We start from the raw sequence: 20,499 nt of genomic DNA, 5'->3' as shown, positions 1-20,499 counted from the left end.
GAGGAAGATAGAGGAAAAGCACTGGGGGAAAAAATGAGGTGAACAGCCTACCATGGTAAAATGGATTTAATTAAAGTACACTAGTGTATGGAGGACATGATCTGATGGCAAAATGATGACATTAAATCGATTTATTAGTGTAATTAGGGGAAAGACTTCTGGTTATAATTTAGGGCATTACAAATAAGATGTTAACTGCTTTCTTTAGAAATTGAAAATAGAAAAATTTCTTCACATTTGTGTTTATTTTCATGTAGCTTCTAACTCCTGGTTTGTGGCTAGCCATCCGAGTTTTTAAACATTCTGTTTGCTGAGATGAAAAACAATCTTCAGCCTTGTGAATGTTCAGCCAGTAAAATGGTGGTGCTGGGAAGGGGAGAGGGTGGTGGTGTAAATAGTGAGCGGTCCGGGCGCCAACTGTGATGTTGGAGTTCTGTTACCAGGGAAGAGCATTCTCAATGGGATGGCAGCAATGATTATGTTAGCTTTTTTGAGTAGCATGAATTCTCTATTGATAAATTGGATGTTGAAGAGAATGGAAGAATATTAGTGAGAAACAAGTTAGGAATGGATGAGGTTTCTCTAGTTAAAGGAAAGATTCTAAAATATTTTGGTGATTACATTTACTTATTATTATTATAACAATAATAATTTATTATTTTTTAAATCTTTATACCTAAGATCCTGTAGTTAAATTTGATGGAAACAGAGGATGCATGTGGTCATGGTTTTAAAGTTCAGAAACCAGCCACTATGCTTGTGACAGCTTTATACACAGTTTTACCAGAGCTTGCTTGCTTTGTTTGTTATTCTTTTGGGGGTGCTTAGACATATATATGGCAGTTGTGATATGCTGACTTAATGGGTGATAAATCTAATTTATGGGTCAGCCAACACTTTGCAAACATAGAAGTTGTTTCATTAATGTAAATACATTAAAAATAGAAGTTACTTCTTTTTTCTTCTCTTTGTAAAAGGCATACAGTGACGAGTAGTCAAATGATTTGTCTTTTCAATGTGTTTCAAAGAATTTGAAAAGCAAGAATGTAAAGTTAAAAAAAATTCATAGCCTAGTAGTGCTATATCCTGCTCATGCATTTCTATCGTATCATGTAACATTACCATCACATTCTTCATTCAATTCCTTGTTCACCGGTTACTTAATTTTAAAAGTCTTTGACTTTTTTTTTTTTTTTAATTTAGCTGTTAGAGTCAAGGCCTGAATTCAGCTATTTGGGATTTACATATGGTCAGTATTCCACATGGTTTTTTGGGTAGAAATGATGAAGAAACCCTGCTTCTTTAAAAGAGGGGAGAAGCTGCTTTGCAAGAAACCAAAACTTACCATTTGGCACAAATGATTTCGTTCACTGTCTGCAGGATAGAATGATCTTTTGATGTTTCAGACCACTGAGTGGAGTGGAAATGCAACATTTTTATAAGTAAAAATATAACTGTAAACAGCAATGTGATGTTCCTAATAATTCTTCCATCTCCTATTTTTAACCCGTTTAGTGAGAATTGCTAGTCCTGTGTGACAGCTAGTATTGGTTGAATTAATTCTTGCTCAGACAGTTTTGTAAAACGGGAGAAACAAAACAAAAAATAAATTTATTTCTGTAGACTTAGGGTTCTTCATTGAAAAATACGAATACGATTTGAAGCAGTATATGGAATTTTGAAAATTGTTTTGGAACCTAAATTAGAAAATATGTTTTCTTAATGGATCTCAATACCACCTTGAGATTTAAGATTGTATTTTTACCTTTAAAAGAAGAGTGGAGATCCATCTAAATGTTCTTTTGTAGGGGAGGTGGGGAGTACTGTTCAGAATGGCTGACTCAGGGGACAAAGTCCAGTGGGGTGACAGAAAGTTATAATTCTATTTTTTGGTTTTATATTTCAGAGAAAGGGGAAAATGTCAACTTACTCAATTATTAAATTAAGGACAGAGAATATTATTGAATGAATTAAAAAGACAAAAACAAATGATGCCTGATTTGTATGTTATTACCAGCTAAGAGGAACACGTATCCGTTGCAAGAGAGCCCCCTTCTGCAGATTTTAGGAGCATATCCTACTATGAGTATTTGCTTTTTAATTGCTGCCTGTTGAATGAATGAATGTATTCATCTTAAACATGGTAGTGACAGGGCCAGGCACAGTTTTACTTCCTCACCTACCCCCATTTAATGAAAAAAAGAAAGCTGTGAACATTTATTTGATATAAAAACTAGGTTTTCAAGTTTTTGTTTCTTCTTGACTTAACCATAACACTTCTGGGATTTGGAAATTTATGGAGTTGACTAGGTGGGAAAGAGGAGGAAAAGGAGTAGTAATCATGGTAATATCTAGAAAAAAGATAATCATTTCTTAAACATTTCCACATGCAAGTTTTAAGTGAGGAGAGAGAGTGAGTGAGTGTGTGTGTGTGTGTGTGTGTCTGTCTGTCTGCCTGCTGTGGGAAAGACTCTGGCAAATCAACCTCAAAAGATCCTGAGTGAGCAGAAGGCTCTTTGCTCTATTAAAATTTTGGACAAACTGTGTTGCTACTTCTTCAGTGAACTCATGAACAAAATTGGACAATTCTTTATCAGTGAGAAGAGTTGAGCCCAGAGTGCTCAGAGAGAGGATTCCCAGTGTTTCCGGGCTGACTCCAGGGAGGCCTGTGGAGTTTGTGAGGGGAAGGAAGGTCTCGAGAAGCTGGGGAACCTATGTTCATACAAAGCTTTGGCCACATTTGCTCTTGTGAAATGTAAATGTTGTTGTAATTAATAAAGTTCACAGTCAGTCAAAAGTTAACTAAGTAGCAGTGCCTACTGTTGTATTTTCTCAGGTAACAGATAATAAAAGGATAATTTCGCACTTGCATGAGAGAGAGAGAGAGGGAGAGAGGTTGAGAGAGAAAGAGATATTTTGGTGATTAAAGGGGTCTTTATCCTGGAAGAGATAGGAAGTGCAAGCCTGGATCATTAGCATCCCACTTGAATTTAGAAATTGCTAGCTGCCTTTTTTTCAGGAGGAGAGAGAAAGGAAGAGGGAGAAAGTATCATAAAAATATTTATGCTCTGGCCTATATCCTGCCAATGCTGTGTAAACAGGATTGGTAAGAAAGGTTAGAGATTGTTGCCCCTACCCCAGTAGAAGAGGGGCATTTGGAACACATAAAGAACCTGTGCTGTTTTTGTGTGTGTATTTTAATTCTTTTCTTATTTTGGAGTCTCTTAAGTGAAAGAAAAAAGGGCATATGATAATGATGCGTGGTTGCAGAAAGCAAAAAGAGAAGCCTGGAAGAATAAGGGGAATGGGAGGGAAAACAAAAACATCAGGATGGGACCACCTGGAGAAAGAAGTAAGTGTAGGATATTTGGTGGAAAAGGATCCAGGACCAAGGCGTCTTTTATTTGCTCTTATGTTGAACGTATTTTCCTCCATGTCTCTATGGTGTGAACTAAGAACAGTCATGGAGGATAGCCAAATTTTATTAAAAATTCCCTCTTCCGGGGCGCCTGGCTGGCTCACTCAGTAGGTTGAGATGCGACTTTGATCTCAGGGTTGTAAGTTTGAGCTCCATTGTTGGGTGTAGAGATTACTTAAAAATAAACAGATAAATCTTAAAAAAAAAAAATTCCTCTTCATTGTAGTGAAGAGGCAGAGGTAGTTAGTGGTGACGGCTTCTCCCTTGCTCATGCTCACCTCCGCCTCTGTCTGTGTTTGCGGGTGTACTTGAGAACCACTTTCTCTGAGGGGTTAGAAGAGATGACCGTGGCTGGTTGTGTTTTCTCCCTCTGCTCAGTCCTTATGCTTTCTGCTGTTTTCATTTAATTTTTAGTAATGTGTTTATTGAAGATATATATGGGAAAGTGCACAGATCATAGATCATTATGAAATCCAATTATTTTTTCTCTTTTGTTGTTTATGTTTTATGTTGTATGTTTTATGTTGTATCTAAGAAACCCTTGCTAAGCCCAAGGTCACTATGATTTTCTGCTAGGCTTACCTAAAAAAAGTTTTTGACTTTTAATATTTTAAGACTTTGATTCATTTTGGGTCTTTTTAAATTTTATTTGTTTATTTAGAGAGAGTGTGTGTGCACACTTGAACGGGAGAGGGGCAGAGAGAGAGAGAGAGAGAGACAGAGAGAGAGGATCCCAAACAGGCTCTGCACTGTCAGCACACAGTCCGATGCGGGGCTTGAACTCGTGAACCGTGAGTTCATGACCTGAGCCCAAATCGGGTGCTTAACCGACTGAGCCACCCAGGCGCCCCTATCTTGGGTCTTACTTAGTATTAAGATAAAGATGAGGTTATTTCCACATCTGACTGTTCAGTTATATCTGCCCTTGAGCGTTACATGCAAATAGAAACCCTCTGTACATGCGTTACGTTGCGCTACGCTCATGTTTGTGTGCAGCAGCGGCAGTTAGTTCCGTCTCCTTGCTGTGCGTTATTCACTTGAATGTGCCTCGCTTTATGTATCCATTCTACTACTGATGGGCATGCGGGACATCTGCAGTTTGTTAGGATTGCCGCTCCTGTGAGCATTTGTACACCTGTCTTCTGGGGAGTGGATCTATGCGTGCACTTCTGCCCTGTGTGTACCTGGGAGCACAGTTGCTAAGTGTTAGCGGACACTGCCTGTTTTCCAAAGTGAATGTGCTAGTCTGCATTCACACCAGCCTGCCCCAGGTCCTTGTTCGCTTGGTACAGCGCATATCCTTTACCTCTGCCTTCCCATGTCTTTTCCCTTCCCCTTTTCTTTCTCTCTGTTAGAATACTGATGGGTCAGGGGCCTGGGTGGCTCAGTCAGTTAAGCATTTGACTCTGAATTTCGGCACAGGTCATGATCTCACAGTTTGTGAGTTCAAGCCCCGCATCAAACGCAGCTCCACAGAGCCTGCTTGGGATTCTCTCCTTCTCTCTCTGCCCCTCCCCTCCCCTCTCTGTCTCTGAAAATAAATACAATAAACTTAAAAAAGAAGAATTCTGATAAGTGTGCCAGTGTGAACAGGCAGAATTAGATGCAGATAAGGGCAGAATTTTTGAGGAGAAGTAGATGCAGATAAGGGACTGTTTCTGAGTACCAGCTTTCATGAAGGAGATCAGAGTTAAAAGTTGAGACCAAATGGGAACCAGCCACGAAGTGTAGTCAGTCATCTGAGGTACTGCCCTCCCACTGACTGATTCGGAACTGGATCCGAGAGGCCACAGCTGTTACCATTAGTTTTCAGACTTGGTTTGAATACCAAAATTATTTCTTTATTTAAGCCTTATTAGAAGCCTGTCATGCAAAACAGAAAAGAAAAGCTTGGGGTGAGAACCAGGGAAGTAATCTGGGCCTCAGTTTTGGTGCTCAGCCATCCCATCCTTGAGAGCCCTTCCGTCGACCTCCAGTCTTCTTAAACCCTTCAGGTGGACCACCTTGGGTCTGACCAGGAAATTATGACATTTTTGATATGTCCCAATCAAAAATAAACTTTTTTTAATGTTTATTTATTTTTGAGAGAGAGAGAGGAGACAGAGTGCAAGCAGGGGAGGGGCCTAAAGAGAGGGAGACCCAGAATCTGAAGCGGGCTCCAGGCTCTGAGCTGTCAGCACAGAGCCCGATGTGGCGCTTGAACGAACTCTCAAACAGTGAGATCATGACCTGAACCAAGGTCGAATGCTTAACTGAGCCACCCAGGCACCCCTATATGTTCCAATCTTATATCAACTTTTTATAGTGTTAAATTTGTAGAGTGTTACATTTCATATTGTTCATAGTCTCTAAAATTTCAGTATCCTATGTCTGAATAAAATTGTACTAGTGTCTTTTAATTTCTGTTAGGAAAACAAAACAAATCTGGACAATTAGCTGAGCTTCCTTCCTGTTGGTCATTACTTATGTGGTCTAGATGCAGTAATTTCTAGGTTATTTTGTTTGTTACCAACTTAAACTTTGATTCTGACACTTCTTTGGAGGGTTGCCACATCACAGCCCGCACAGACCTTTCAGAACACCAGTCTGCTCAGGCCAGGTCACTCTCCACTTTACATACCCTTCAGCCCTCTTCCCACTGTTCTTGGCATAAAGGAAAACTCTGTATCTGGGTCACTGAGCACCCACATTCTCCATCCCAACCGCAGACTCCTCTGACTCCAGTCCTGTCTCTCTTGCTTTGCTCTTTCGCTGCTCCTATCCTTCCCATCTCAAGGAAGCCCTGCCTAGGTCAAATTACACTTGTTATAAGCCCTTCCAGAACCATGTACCTCTCCTTTGTAGCATTTGTCACAGCTGCTGTTTGACAGAGGGGAGTATCAATGACATTTGGTCTACTTACTGGTGTACTATTAGCCCTGACTTACGATCTTAAATATAGAAGTGTTTTCATTAGAGAATATTTTTATATCATCATTTGCAGCTTGCAAATTAGGAACCTTATGGGAAGACCTTTTTTGGTATAGAGGGAGTCATTTATTTTTATGGTATTGTTTTAGATTAATAAAGTATAGCTGTACGTGGTCATAGTTATATATAATCCTATGTTGTCAATTGTAGTCATAAGCTAATTTAACTTGAAGTGTCAAGGTTACAAATCTTAGGTTTTTCTATCACCATAAAAATGCACAGTTTGTTATTACATATATATTTTTTACGTTTGTTACAATGTAAAATGGACATTAAAGTAAATCTGAACGCTTCCCATCTCTTTGCCAAACTGGTAACATCAAACCAGAGCCCTTCATCTCCCAAATGTCAGTATTGTGTATATCACCTCAGTGCTCTTTGTCATGGTTGTACTCCATCCTTTACTGTTACTTAATATCATGTTCTTTGTGTTTAGTTGTGGCAAGATGCACATAACATAAAATTTGTATAATGCTTTTTAAAAGTTAATTTTCTTTAAAAGGAAATCTCTGTATCCCTACCAGAACCTTTAAAAACAATTACTGTTAAATCCTGTCCAGATTCTGTTGTCTGATAAAGGCTTAGGCCTGTGCCATATGCTCCCTCTGTTTACAAGGGAAATTAAATTGGCAAGTGTCATAAAGGAGCTTAAGTGTATGTGTTAGCACCAAAGTGAGACATGCTGTTTGATATACTCAGACAGACTGAAAGAAGTTGGGAAAAGCGTCACTTTCTCAGTGTGCAGTTCGTTGTAATTCAGTCCCAAGTCCCAGGTACCGTATTACCTAATGTGGGTTTGTACCCCAGCAGCAGCACTTCCTCTTCCCTGTGGGATCTGCCCTCCTCCCCCCCCCCCCGCCAGATGGTAGATCAGGGAAGTTTTGAACAAATGTGCACTGCTCTTGTAAGAATAACAATGACAACAATAAAAAATAACTCTCCTTCTAACAGTCATATTGCAGATTCCCTTTGGAGCAGAATTCCTTATGTGCCAATAGCTGGAAGAAATTAAAGACTGATTTTAGTATAGCTTACATTTGTCATCCATCCATCTTCTGTGCGTCCATCCAGCATTTATCAGCAGCGGCTGTGCACTGCCCACTCAGTGATTGGGAAATCAGGGGCCAGCAAAGGCAGCACAGAAGCCTAGGCTCTGTGTAGAAGAGGCTTTGGTGGGTGGCCTCCCCTCACCTAACTTGGGCAGTTTCGTGGGCATCTAGTCATGGACCACACCAGCGGGAAGCTCTTGGCATTTGTTGAAAGAATTACAAATAACCAATAATAGCATTTTGGGTGAACTTACATTGAGGCTAGAGCTGTATACAGTGTAAGGGTTACAGACATTTGCCAAAGGCAAATAGTGATGCCTTTGAGACGAGTGAGGACCAAGGGCCAGATGCAGATTCTAGAACGCTAGAGACCACAAACCCATGTAAAGAGCTAGCTGCTGCTATACTGAATTAAAACGAGGGGAAAAGAGACTGAAAACTGGGGAGGAGGAGGCCAGAGAACTCCCATCCTTTCATATTCTTCTTCAAAGTCTAAAATAAAACACAGGTACCTGGGTAGATCAGTCGGTTAAGCGTCAGACTTCAGCTCAGGTCATGATCTCAAGGTTCATGGGTTTGAGGCCTGCGTTGGGTTCTGTGCTGACAGCTCAGAGCCTGGAGCCAGCTTCAGATTCTGTGCCTCCCTCTCTCTCTCTGCAGCACCCCCCGCCCCCCCCCCCCCCGCCGTCTCTCTCAAATACAGACATTAAAAATAAAACAAAATTGTCTTTGTAAATTACTCTGCACATTTATGGTAGCAAAGCTATTGGAAATAAATGGTTTGCAGTATGAGAGTATTAAATTTGTTATAGTTTATCCAGTGTAAGGAATATGCTACAGAGATTAAAACATGATGTAGAAGATTTAATAACAGTGTTATTAAAAGGCATAGTAGAAAAAAAACAAGAAAGGTGAAAAACAGGCAATAAAAAACTACTAAAGGTGTTCCCACTTCTGTAAGCCCAGAGTGTGTGAGGCTGTGTGTGTATGTGTGTACATATAAAAAGAGCCTGTGCACACAAATAACATGGTTTGCAAAGACACACCGCATGAAGCTATGATGCCTGGTATGGTTACACATCTGTCCTTTTGCTTGTAGGTATGTGGTACAGTTTTTATAATGGCATGCTGTGTTTTTGAGATCACATGTTTGTAAAGAACCCGTGTTCCTCCAAAATAAATGAGTAAATAAAGAGGTGGTTGTGGATCAGCTCTTGCTGGCTACTGCCATGTGGAAATCCAGGCCAAATTTTGCCAGCCTTTGTGATTTTTGTGAGAAGTTGACTACTTTTTTCTGTCAGAGCTCTCATTTTAGTCTTATTTATTTATTTATTTATTTAGTTAGTTAGTTAGTTAGTTAGTTAGTTAAAGATTTTTACTTAGAAGTAATCTCTACCCGTGGGGGTTGAACTCACAACCCCGAGATCAAGAGTTGTTTCCCCCACTGACCGAGCCAGCCGGGAGCCCCAGATCTCTCCTTTTAAATGGTGGCACAAATTAAAAAACAAAACAAAAACTCGTGCCAGCCTCAAAAGAAAAGAATGTCTGCCATCTAAATTCAGCATCTAAATTGAGCTGAAGAAGAACAGTTTTCTTCTGTGCTGTATAGCACATTGATTTACAATCTGTGAGCCACAGACCTGTGCAGATTTATAGGAAAGGATTTTCAAGTCCTGTGAGTACTATAAGCATTCATTATCTGTAGATTGAAGGCATGCACATCAAACTGTTGTTGTACTAAGAACTGTATCTCTGGGTTTTTCTGATGTTTCAAATCTGCACAAATACTGGTGAGCACTGTTCTAATAACCATATGCTAAGGTACCAGAATTCAAGAAGATTTCAACTGTTTGGAGTAGGAAGGGCCCCTGAGAGACATGCATTTCTCAAGCTGGGAAGGTGTTCTGTCCATTCATTCATTCTACACGTAGTACAGTACCCGCTGTGCTGGGACCTAACCTTCAATAAATTAACCTGAAAATTACAGAGCTAGAACAATATCCTGCTGCTGCAAATGCCACCTCATCCTTTTTCTCCTTTCCCCTTTTCCTTCTTTTTCCGTCTTTCTTTTCCCCCCTCCACCCACACTCCCCCCACAAAAGGATTTGGAGGCTAGTGAGAAGAAGATCTACAATGCAGTAGAAAAAGGGCCAGAGAAAATGCAGGTCAGACTAGAAGGTTACGATGGCGGATAGTCAGAAGCACACGCCGCCAGTTATGTGGCATTTGCTGTGCACCTGCTGATGGTGACCGGCAAATTTGGCTTTGAGTCTCCTGGCAGCCAAACTAAGGAAAAAAATAGTGTTGCTTACTCTCTATAAGGAGAAAATCTACTAGTTCCTACAGAAGAAGTAAACTTTTTCTCTAACTTAATTATGTTACGTATTATTTAACGTAATCCTTTTCAGAAGATATGTTTATTCGTTTTTGAAAATTCAGATAAAAAGGAGAACACAAAAAGCACCATACTTTCATCATAAAAGGTCAGTCTCTAGTATTAATTTTTTAAGTTTAATATTATGTTTTAGCATCAGTAGATCTATAAAAATCAAGCAGACATACTTTCACAGCATTACCGTCATCAACAAGAAAACCCAACATCACACTGGCACATTACTCTGGAATTGGCTTTTTACGTTATCATATGCGGTCTTTCTTAGGTTATTAAGTAATCTTCTGTGGGCATTTTTTTATGGTATCATTTTTAAAGGCTGCATAGGACTGAGTCCATGATATGGATAGGTATACCATAATTCTTTTTATTGAGTCTTGGTCTTAGAAATGGAATCACTTAGAAAAGCCAGCTTGTAAGGCTCTCGGTCAGGAGTGTTAAATTGCCTCTGCAAAGCTGGAGCTTTACACTCTTACGGGCAGCGTGTAAAGGACCTTTTTGCTTACACTCTCATTTTGGAGTCTCAGTTGTTTCTTTTCGAGTGTTCTATAGATGATGGTTGACAGTATACTAGACACTGTTGACAGCAGTCCCCTCTGCTTCTTAGCTCTTCTCTCTCGTAAAGCCACCTGTTACTGTGACACCTTCAGCATTCTGCTGGGTGTGCATAAATGAAAGCCAAGTCCATACAGTCAACTTTAACAAACTCTGAGGCAGTAGATTCTGTATTCAGTCAAGCATTCACGAAATGCTTAAGGTATACTTAGTGCCTTTGTTAATGACTTTTAATTTTGTAAGGGATTTCAAGAAGTTGTATCGTAGAAGCTTCTCACCCCAGACAGATGACAAAACATGGCAGACTTTCCTTTTTTATTTTTATTTTTTCAATATATGAAATTTATTGTCAAATTGGTTTCCATACAACACCCAGTGCTCATCCCAAAAGGTGCCTTCCTCAATACCCATCACCCAAAAAATATGGAACGCTTCACGAATTTACATGTCATCCTTGTGCAGGGGCCATGCTAATCTTCTCCGTATCGTTCCAATTTTAGTATATGTGCTGCCAAAGCGAGCACCCTTTTTTATTTTTAAAAAGATGTACAGGAATTAAGATTCTCTAACCCTCCTTGTCAAACTAGGGCCTTGTGGTTGTTCGGTAAGCATTCACTGACTCTGATGTAAAACTGAATCACCTTTTTAGGCAAGATCTTCTTTTTGGCCAACTGCATTTTTCTTGCTAGAATTTGTGTTTTTTGGGGGGTGGAGGGTGGGGGGGGTGGGGGTGTGTGTACTTTGTAGAGCGGGAGGACGGAATGTGAAGTCCCAGTCCTCAGGTTAGCGTTGCACGCTGGGGAAATAGCATGTGAGAAATCAGAGTGAAGCGAAACATGGTGGTGCCACGTGGGAACTTGAGATGATAATGTAAGGCTGGGAAAGAGGTGAAGGAAAGGGTGGGAAAAGAGGGGAGAGGATTCTTCTGTGCAGTGGTAAGCCTTTTGAATTTTAATGCTGAAGTTTAACAAGAGTCATTGATTGACAGGATTTAGCAAGGGAGACGTTCTGCCCATGTTTAGAACATGCACACACTCCTGCGAGCATAAAGGTCTTTTAGGAAAGTCTTAAGAAACCCGTTTTCCCCTGTAAAATAGAAACAAAGGTTGCAAGATACGTTGCAGAGTTGATGGCAAAATGTTATTCATTTGCTCTGGAAAAGGGTGGAAACATTATGGCAGAATTTACCATTTGAATGACAGAGGGTGGATGAATGCCTTGATGCCTTGAGTGTTAAGCACTGAAATGGATTACCAAGAGAGGCTATGAAGTGTATTCCTCTCCAAGATTTTATAAAGAGGATGGTTCCTTATTTTTTTGGATGGATGGAGATGTCCTAAAGACAGGTGGTCGGTCGGCCTGTCAAACCTTAAGTATTTTTTTCCTGTGTTATGTATGGTTAGTCATGATTACAGGATTTTTGTGGTTAATAAATTGACACCTTTTTTTCCTGAGCTTTTGTAGTTGAAGCAAGATTGCATTGAGATTGTATCGATGATGGATTTATTGCTGTGGTGCTTTCTGTTTCAGCGTCGATGCAAGTATTCATTGCAAAGTGAGCAAATCCAGAAATCGTGTTTGGGTGTAATGAGCTGTGCAGTGTCCGGCCCATCGTCATGTTGTCCCTCCACTGCCATCACTCCTGAGTAGCTCCTGCTGCTCTCGCTGCCCTAAGGCCAGTCATGTTCTCAGCGGTAGCTTGGGCTTGGCATGGCAGTCCACCTGGCTCCTGGAGAAAAAGAAGACCGTTATTACCCCTGCTTCTCTCAGAGGTGCTGTAAAATATTTAACAGCCAGCGACAAAAATGAACTGCTTATCTGTGTGGTTCACCCTTCTGGTAGTTGGATGGAATCACACATTTTATGGAGAATATGACAGGCCTTCTGATTCTTAGGACTAGATGTTATGGTGGATCTGTTTGTAGTGATAGCTCAAAAAAATTTTAATGCTCATTTGTGTGTGTGTGTGTGAGAGAGAGAGCGAGAGCGCGCGCGAGAGGGAGGGAGGACGGGGGAGGGGCAGAGAGAGAGGGAGACACAGAATCCAAAGCAGGCTCCAGGCTCTGAGCTGTCAGCACAGAGCCCGATGCAGCTTGAACTCACTGACAGTGAGATCATGACCTGAGCTGAAGTCAGACGCTTAACTGACTGAGCCACCCAGGTGCCCCTGTAGTGATAGTTTAAATAAACTCAAGTGAGGCATTTCCCAAGAAATTTCTTTCAATCTAATGTTTTAAAGTAGATCTACTGAAGTTTACTTAAAAACATTTTTTTAAGTTTATTTACTCATTCTGAGAGAGAGAGAGAGAGAGAGAGAGAGAGAGAGAGAGAGAGAGAGAATATCCCAATCAGACTTTGCACCGACAGTGTGGAACCAAGCAGGTGCAAAGCCCGATGTTGGGCTTGAACTCATGAACCATGAGATCATGACCCGAACCAAAGTCAGATGCTCAACTCACTGAGCCACCCAGGCACCCTAAAGTTAACTTTTTCTAAAGTTGAGGCTCTGTCTAGTTACCTCATATGATTTGATACTTTTTGTAGTTTTGAACTTGAGAATTCCCGCTAAGAGTTCAGTGGCGTCACACCCTGCATGTGCATAAAGTGAATCCTGTGTGTTTCTGAATGTGAAATGATGGTGTGTCCCGCCTCAGTCTGGCACAGCCAGCCTTTTCTCCACTGGGGCAACACATCAGTGTCCCTTTGCACTGTTTGTTGCTTTGAGAGCAACAGTTGTGCTTTGAGAGGCATGTGGGCAACAAGGGCTCATGCAAAGAAATAGCAGACTTACACTTCATGTTTCCTGTCCTTCTTGCTGGGAGTGATCACCACACTATGAAAATTGTCATTTTCCCTCTAACTTTAATACAGTCAGGATGGTGGAATGTAAAAGTTCACTTATGAATGATGTAACTCAGTTGGAATGACTCGTTTTTATTAACTAATCAAAAGCATTTCACTAGTTCTTGTGACCAGACACATACAGATGAATATAATGGGGGAACAAAAAAGTCCTAGCCAAAAAAGAGCTTGGAGATCCCGCTCGTCCTCCACGCTTGTTTTCTGCATGAGGAAAACTGATGCCCAAAATGGTGAAGTGATTCATCTCAGGTTCCACATTGGACTCTTGTAACCAGTTACTTTCAGTACTTAAAGTGTAGGAATTTAGAGTCTTGGAACATCGTACAAAGAAATTGACCAGTTTACTTTTTCTTTAAGAAAACCGAGATTGGTTATGCTAAATTATACTAGTGTTGGTAGAATTTGAATTCTATAATTCTCTGCTCTAGCTGGAGAAGAGAGTAATAACCTCAGTGCCTTACAATGCATTCTCCTGTTCACTGTTAATTTAATTCTTTCAACAGTTCTTGTAGATGTATAGTGTGGATGGGTCTCTCTTCACTTTCTAGGTAAGAAAACCAGTGTGTTTATGATTTCACAGTGTCACCTTGCGGTTCCAACCTCTGCACCTCAGGGGTACAACCGACTGACAAAGATTTCCAGTGTTTCTATGTACGAGGTGTCCTGAGTCAGGTTGCATGCGTTTAATAAGAATATGCACACCTCAGGTCCTTCTCCAGCAACTTGAGTGTCTAAGCACCAAGAAGGCAGAGAGACTAGGGGTGCCAATCTTGGCCGTGAAACAAAGCAAAGATGACTGGCACACCTGGACAGAATTCACGTTTTTGCTATCCTCTTCTCCTTATTTCCCATCCTGGCTTTACATAGAAGTCTTTAACCCCAAATCTGTTCTATGTGAAGAGAATTATGCAATTTCTTAGGCAAGAGGAGCAGTGACTCCGACCTTCTGGAATCATAGGATCTGCCTCCTTTAAGTAGTGACAGCCTTTTAAGGGGAAGGTAAAAAAGATCATCAATACAATCAATTTTCATACCAAGAATTAAACTTCATTTTAGGGGGTACCTGAGTGGCTCAGTTGGTTGAGCATCCAATTTTGGCTCAGGTCAGGATTTCACGGTTCTTGAGTTGGAGGCCTGCTGTTAGGCTCTGTGCTCATAGCTCAGAGCCTGGAACCTGCTTCGGATTCTGTGTTTCCCTCTCTCTCTGCCCCTCCCCTGCTCGTGCTCTATCTCTCTCTCAAAAATAAAACATTAAAACATTTTTTTAAAATTAAAAAAATAACCCTTCATTTTAGCTACTGTCTAATACATTTTGTTAGGCACCATTTAATTGTCATATTTTGGGGCACTTGGGTGGCTCAGTCGGTTAAGTGTCTGTCTTCTGCTCAGGTCATGGTCTCGTGGTTTGTGAGTCCGAGCCCTGCATCAAGCTCTGTACTGACAGCTCAGAGCCTGGAGCCTGCTTCAGATTCTGTGTCTCCTTCACTCTCTGCTCCTCCCCTGTTCATGCTCTCTCCCTCCCTCCCTCCCTCCCTCTCTCCCTACCCTCCCTCCCCCCTCTCAAAAATAAACATTAAAAATTTTTTTTTTTAAATTGTCATATTTTGTTCAGTTAATGGTTAAAAACTTCAAACAATAAAATGAGAACCCTGTAAAAGGTGTAGCTCCTTTTGGGGGGGAGGGGGATATATATGGTACTTAAGTGATTTAAAAAAAAATTATTTTTTTACATTTATTTATTGTTGAGAGACAGCGTGAGCAGCAGAGGGGCAGAGAGAGAGGGAGACACAGAATCTGACGCAGGCTCCAGGCTCTGAGCTGTCCGCTCAGAGCCCCATGCAGGGCTCGAACCCGTGAACCGGGAGATCATGACCTGAGCCAAAGTCACATGCTTCACAACTGCCTGAACCACCCAGGTGCCCCAAGTACTCGAGTGATTTTTTAATAGCTGCACAGGTATTATTGCACTTTGATGATGAGTGATAATAGTTTGGAAAGCTCATCATCATTTAGTCCATCCCATTCTCCTCCTGCTCTTCCTCATTTATTAATGCCTAATGGTCATCGAGTTAGGGACTTCTTCCAGACATGCTTTCAGTTAGTCCTCATAGCATTATTATCTCTGTTTCACAGATGGATTGTAGATAACACCCAGAGCCACAGAGCTGATGAGTTTTAAGAAGTGCTTCCATTTTACAACACTGAATGTATTCACACTTCACCTCTAGAGAAAAACGGTTAATGGCAGGAGCAAAGACTTCTGTTAACATGCGGCCTTGTGCTGTAATTGTGAACCCATAGAGACGTGGTTTTGATTCCCAGTTCACATGGTACTGTAAGGACCAGGATCCTCCATTTTTCTCTGTAATCCACCAAATTTGAATGCCAGTAGGAGAGGCCCAGCCCCTGCCAGTAGCACAGGACCCACCATTTACCGTTGTGTTTCTTAGTGCTTCACACTCACCTACCTGAATTTTTTTTTTTTTTACGGTTTTATTTTTTAATTAATCCCTACACCCCACGTGGGGCTCGAACTTAGAACCCGGAGATCAAGAGTTGCATGCTCTATTGACTGAGCCAGCCAGGCCCCTTCACCCACCTGATTCTTGCAGACATTTAAGCCATGAACCAGTCACATAAAGAGAAATCTTCCTTTATCTGGAAATACCACTCATCCGCAGATTTAACTCGTACAGTCCCTCTTCTCCCGACAGGTCTAGATTACTGTTACTAACTGAAATTGGTAAAATTGGTGGTAGTCTTCGGTATTTAAAATATCTGGCACTGAAATACATAGATACGCTTAACACAAAAGGTTTCTGTTGTTGGTTTGTAAAGAAGTTGGGGTAGAAGATGAACTACAAGCCATCCTCCTCAGTTTCTTTGGTTTCCCTTATCCAAACGTTGGCCCTTCCACAGGGTCTCTGTCCTAGGCCTGTTGCTCTTGCCTGCATTCCCTCTGAAGATGATCTCATCTGTTTCCATGGTGTTGAGTACCATCTGTGTGCTGATGACTCCCAAATTTATATCTCAGCTCTCCATTCTGAGCTGCAGACATATATATCCACCTGCCTACTTTACATCACTACCTAAATGCCTTTTGAAACCTAAAATGTAACTGGCCATGAATCAAACTCTTTATCTTGTTTAATCCTTCTTGACTGTGCTGATAGACAGGTTACATGGCCACTCTGTGCTTCACTTTTCTGTCTCATAAAATGTACTTGTAGGGGGAGGAGAGGGACTAAATAATTCTTTTGCTATATGGCTGCCCTCAGGGGCTCTAGGATCAAGGACAAAAATTACCCTGTATGTTTAAATGTTAAAGTTTTACCCTGCCTCTGTGGGTTTAAATGAACATTATAAATAGCTTTGAAAGAAAGCAGAAGACAACAGGAAATTTTATAAGGTCTCTAAAAGGATAGAAAGAAGTTCCCTAATCTTGGCCCAGCAAATAGTGAGGATTTTTGCTGATGTGGACGGTTGACCTTTGAACAACATGAGTTTGAACTGTGTGGGTCCCACTTATACACAGCTATTTTTTTTTTTACATTTCTTTTTTTTAATTAATTTTTTAATGTTTATTTATTTTTGAGAGAGAGAGAGAGACAATGCGAGAGGGGGAAGGCAGAGAGAGAGGGAGATACAGATTCAGAAGCAGGCTTTAGGCTCTGAACTGTCAGCACAGAGCCCAATAGGAAGCTCAAACTCATGAGCCGTGAGATCGTGACCTGAGCCGAAGTCAGAGGTTCAACCAGCTGAGCCATCCAGGCGTCCCCCACCCACCTTTTTTTTTTTTTTACACTTCTATAAGTGAATTTTTTTCCTTATCATTTTCTTAACATTTTCTTTTCTCTCCTTTTACCTTATTGTACGAATACAGTATATAATATACAAAATATGTGTTCATTATGGTATCAGTAAGGGTTCCTGTCAACAGTAGGCTGTTAGTAGTTAAGCTTTTTGGGAGTCTGAAGTTATATGTATGTGGCTTTTCCACTGTATAGTGGTCAGTGCCCCTAACCCTCAGATTGTTCAGAGGTCACCTGTGTATGTAACTTTCAAGGTTTTCTTTGTAGCAGCTACTGGAGCCGCTGTCATCTCTCTGCCAGACTTCTTGCTCATGTGACGACTTCTCCTCCTCCTCCTTCTCCTTCAGAGAAAGAGTATGAGTAGAGGGGAGAGAGGAAAAGAATCTCAAGCAAGCCCCACGTTCAGTGTGGAGCCCAACTCGGGGCTCGATCCCACAACCCTGGGATCATGATCTGAGCTGAAATCAAGAGTCGGATGCTTAACCCGTGGAGCCACCCAGGTGCCCCGCTTATGTTACTTCTTAACTGTCAAGCACAGTGTGGGGCCTCTGTGACCAGGAATGGTCCTTCTATCTCTAAAATTTTGTCACACTGCTCATTTGAATTTAAAGAGTGAATATTTATAGCTTTGTATAGATTCAAAATCCTCAGCATTATGTGACCTCCTCATTTTTCCTCAGAGTCTACATCTGGTTGGTCATCGGGTCCTGTTAATTCCCTTGCAAGCATCCTTCCCAAACCCTGTGCTTCTCTGTGACCTTCGTGCACTGCTTTTATTCAGCCTTCCTGCCTCTGGCCTCCAGTGCTGCTCAGTCTCTTTGCTGCCTGTCACCAGCCCCTCCCCTTTGCCCATTGTGTCACCTCCAGGATCTCATTCCTACGAGAGACTTCCTGGTCAGGCTTGAGAAGGTCTTTTCACTGTTGGGTGCCCCCCACCTGCAGTTCCTGCTGCCCTTGGCTCTTCACTCCTCGCCTTCTTCATAAGTGCTCTTCCCTTCATAAGTGCTCACCGTTCAGATGCTGTCCCCACTTTGAATGGCCCCTCCTGTGCCCCTGCAGAGGGTCCTTCTCTGTTTGTGTCTCCCAGAAAGCCGTTGATACATCTGAGAAGCTGCCCATCACCCCATTAGATGGTGAGAGAGTTTCATCCATCTTGGTGGCGTTCCTGGCACATCTTGTAGCCCATACAGTAGACACAAATTTTATTTGCATAAAAGATTTTTAATTTCTTTCCCAATTAGTAAGGAGGTTTACACTGAGAAAAAAATTTTTTCTTTTTAATCAGACAGTATTGTTGGGCAATATTCTCTTAATTTGCTCTCTCCTGAAAAGCTCTGTTAGATGTTTGTTTCTGTAGCTGTTTCACCCAACCTCCCTGTGCTCGGAAACCTTAAAGGACTCCCACTATCTTCTGTGGGGACTCCAGTGACATCTTCCTGCTAGAACTCTTTTCTCCCGGAAACACTTACCTGATGTTTGAATTGCCCGCGCGCCAGGGGCCTTGGAGGCATACCAGTTAATTAATGGCAGAATTGGGACCGGAGCTTAACTGCTTCCTGTCTGTCTAGTGCTCTTTCCCTTGCATCTGTCTGATGCCAGCAGCGAGGACACTAGGCGCAACTCCTTAGATTGGACTGGGGAAGTTTTGTTGATGCCGTTTTTCACATTTAAATCTTAGGTGTTCGGCTGAACTGCCGCTGTGTATCAGTCTACTCTGATTTATGGATATTATAATCTGGATAACTGAAATTTAAAATTCTGTACTTCTTCTCAAATTCAGAGTTTATTAAAATTCTCAGCTTGGTTCACAGCCCTTACTAAACTCACTAGTTACTATTTAAGGTTGTTTGGCAAGTGACTTTGGGATTTTGAATTTAATCTTGGTCACCTCTGCTCCTTCTCATGTTCTTCAACTGTAAAATGACATACAGACTTGGAAAATTGAGATTACAATGTAAAGATGTCCAGGCTTTTTGAACTTTGTCCACGCCGTCTACCAGAATAAATAAAATACAGGAAGTAGCCTTACATATTTGAGATACTGCTTCCTTGGTAGGCTTTGAGCCTTTGTAGCTTTCTGTTCTTATATTCAGGTTTTGGCTGTAGTCAAGCCAAAGGTTACTCCTAAGGATTAGAGATCCGGCTTGCCTTAAGATTCATTGGTGAGCCCAGCTGGCCGCTCATTTGGCTGCCGCAGGCCAGGCTAGGCCCTGTCTTGTGTGGATGTGAGCTAAAAATAGAGGATTCATTTTGGGTTGGCAAAGCCCAGGCTCTGGGTGGTTTTCGTTGCTTGTTTCAGACTGGACTTTGTGTGTGTGCTTGTGAGTGGATCTTTGTGTATACAGTAGAACCTGATAATACTCTGCTGTACTTACTGTGGGGCTTTGTCTGCAGCCCACCCCCCCCCCCCGCCACCCCCCCCCCCCCGCCATCCCCCATAAACTATCAGCCTCTTCCTCATGAACAGGCAGAGGAAGAGGGATCCTATCAGATAACTTAGAGCTCTGAAACAACAGGGGCATTTGAGATGGTGTTGCTCACGTTATAGATGAGGTAGCAGACCTAGAAATGTTGCCCATCATCAATCAGATGATAATCGCACAAGATAGAAATGGCAGCAGGGGGAAATATTTGATTTTTTAATTGAAAAATACGTATCAGTTTATGATTTTGTCTTTGGACTTGGAGTAAGGTTATCATGCAGAGAATGGCAGACTCTTGACAGTGGCCTTGCCCTGGTGACCTTTTCTCCGGGGAAGATTTCCTTCTAATAGCTTTAAGCTTTTCCAGTTGTCTGTTTGAGAAGGGTGGTGGGTGGTCGTAGAGGGAGTTACTGATCGTAATGTAAGTCCTTGAGAATTGTCTCAGTACTTCACTGGGAGAGGCAATAGGGGTGTGAGAAGGGGGGAACAAGAGAGGCTGTGGCAACAAAAGATCAAGTCCTACTTCATCTCCATCCTGCATGGAATCGTTTCCTGTAAGGGAAGGGAACACTTTGTGGTGATAGATTTATAGAATATTAGTACCGAAAGCAGCATGATATATTGGAAGAGAGAGTATGGGCTTTGGAGCCACGGACGAGAAACTAAATCTTGGCAAGCTACCTAACTTAAGTCTTAGGTTTTCTTGATCTTCAAAATAAAGATGATAATGCCCACCTCACACGGAATTGTGAGGATTTAAAGAGATAATGTTTATAAAACGGATGTTTAAGAGGTAGTGGGTGGTATTGTTTTCAGATTACATGCTCTGGAATCAGGCCAGATTTTCTAATGCGCTCAGACACCAGATTGCTTTGTTTATCTTGGGCAAGTAGGTAACCTTCTCTGGGCCTCAGTTTCTGTATGTGTATAAAGCAAATATAATAATGCATACCAGTTGGGAAATTATGAATTTAACCATTCAATAAATGGCTTGATGCCACAGAGAGGGAATGTCTAA

At 41.5% G+C, this 20,499-nt stretch overlaps 1 protein-coding gene and 1 non-coding gene across 12 annotated transcripts in view; one reads left to right on the top strand and one right to left on the bottom strand.

Annotated features, from left to right (window-relative positions):
* SRPK2 (SRSF protein kinase 2) overlaps nt 1–20,499 on the top strand; it is a 246,461-nt gene that overhangs the window by 91,597 nt on the left and 134,365 nt on the right. The gene's annotated exons all lie outside the window — the stretch shown is intronic.
* On the bottom strand, nt 10,802–10,908 carry LOC113603089 (U6 spliceosomal RNA). Its single transcript, XR_003424644.1, has one exon. It is a non-coding gene; the product is annotated as a U6 spliceosomal RNA (small nuclear RNA).

The sequence above is a fragment of the Acinonyx jubatus genome, chromosome A2 (genome assembly GCF_027475565.1).
Source record: "Acinonyx jubatus isolate Ajub_Pintada_27869175 chromosome A2, VMU_Ajub_asm_v1.0, whole genome shotgun sequence".
NCBI lineage: Eukaryota > Metazoa > Chordata > Mammalia > Carnivora > Felidae > Acinonyx > Acinonyx jubatus.
This window is presented reverse-complemented; position numbering and strand designations above follow the sequence as displayed.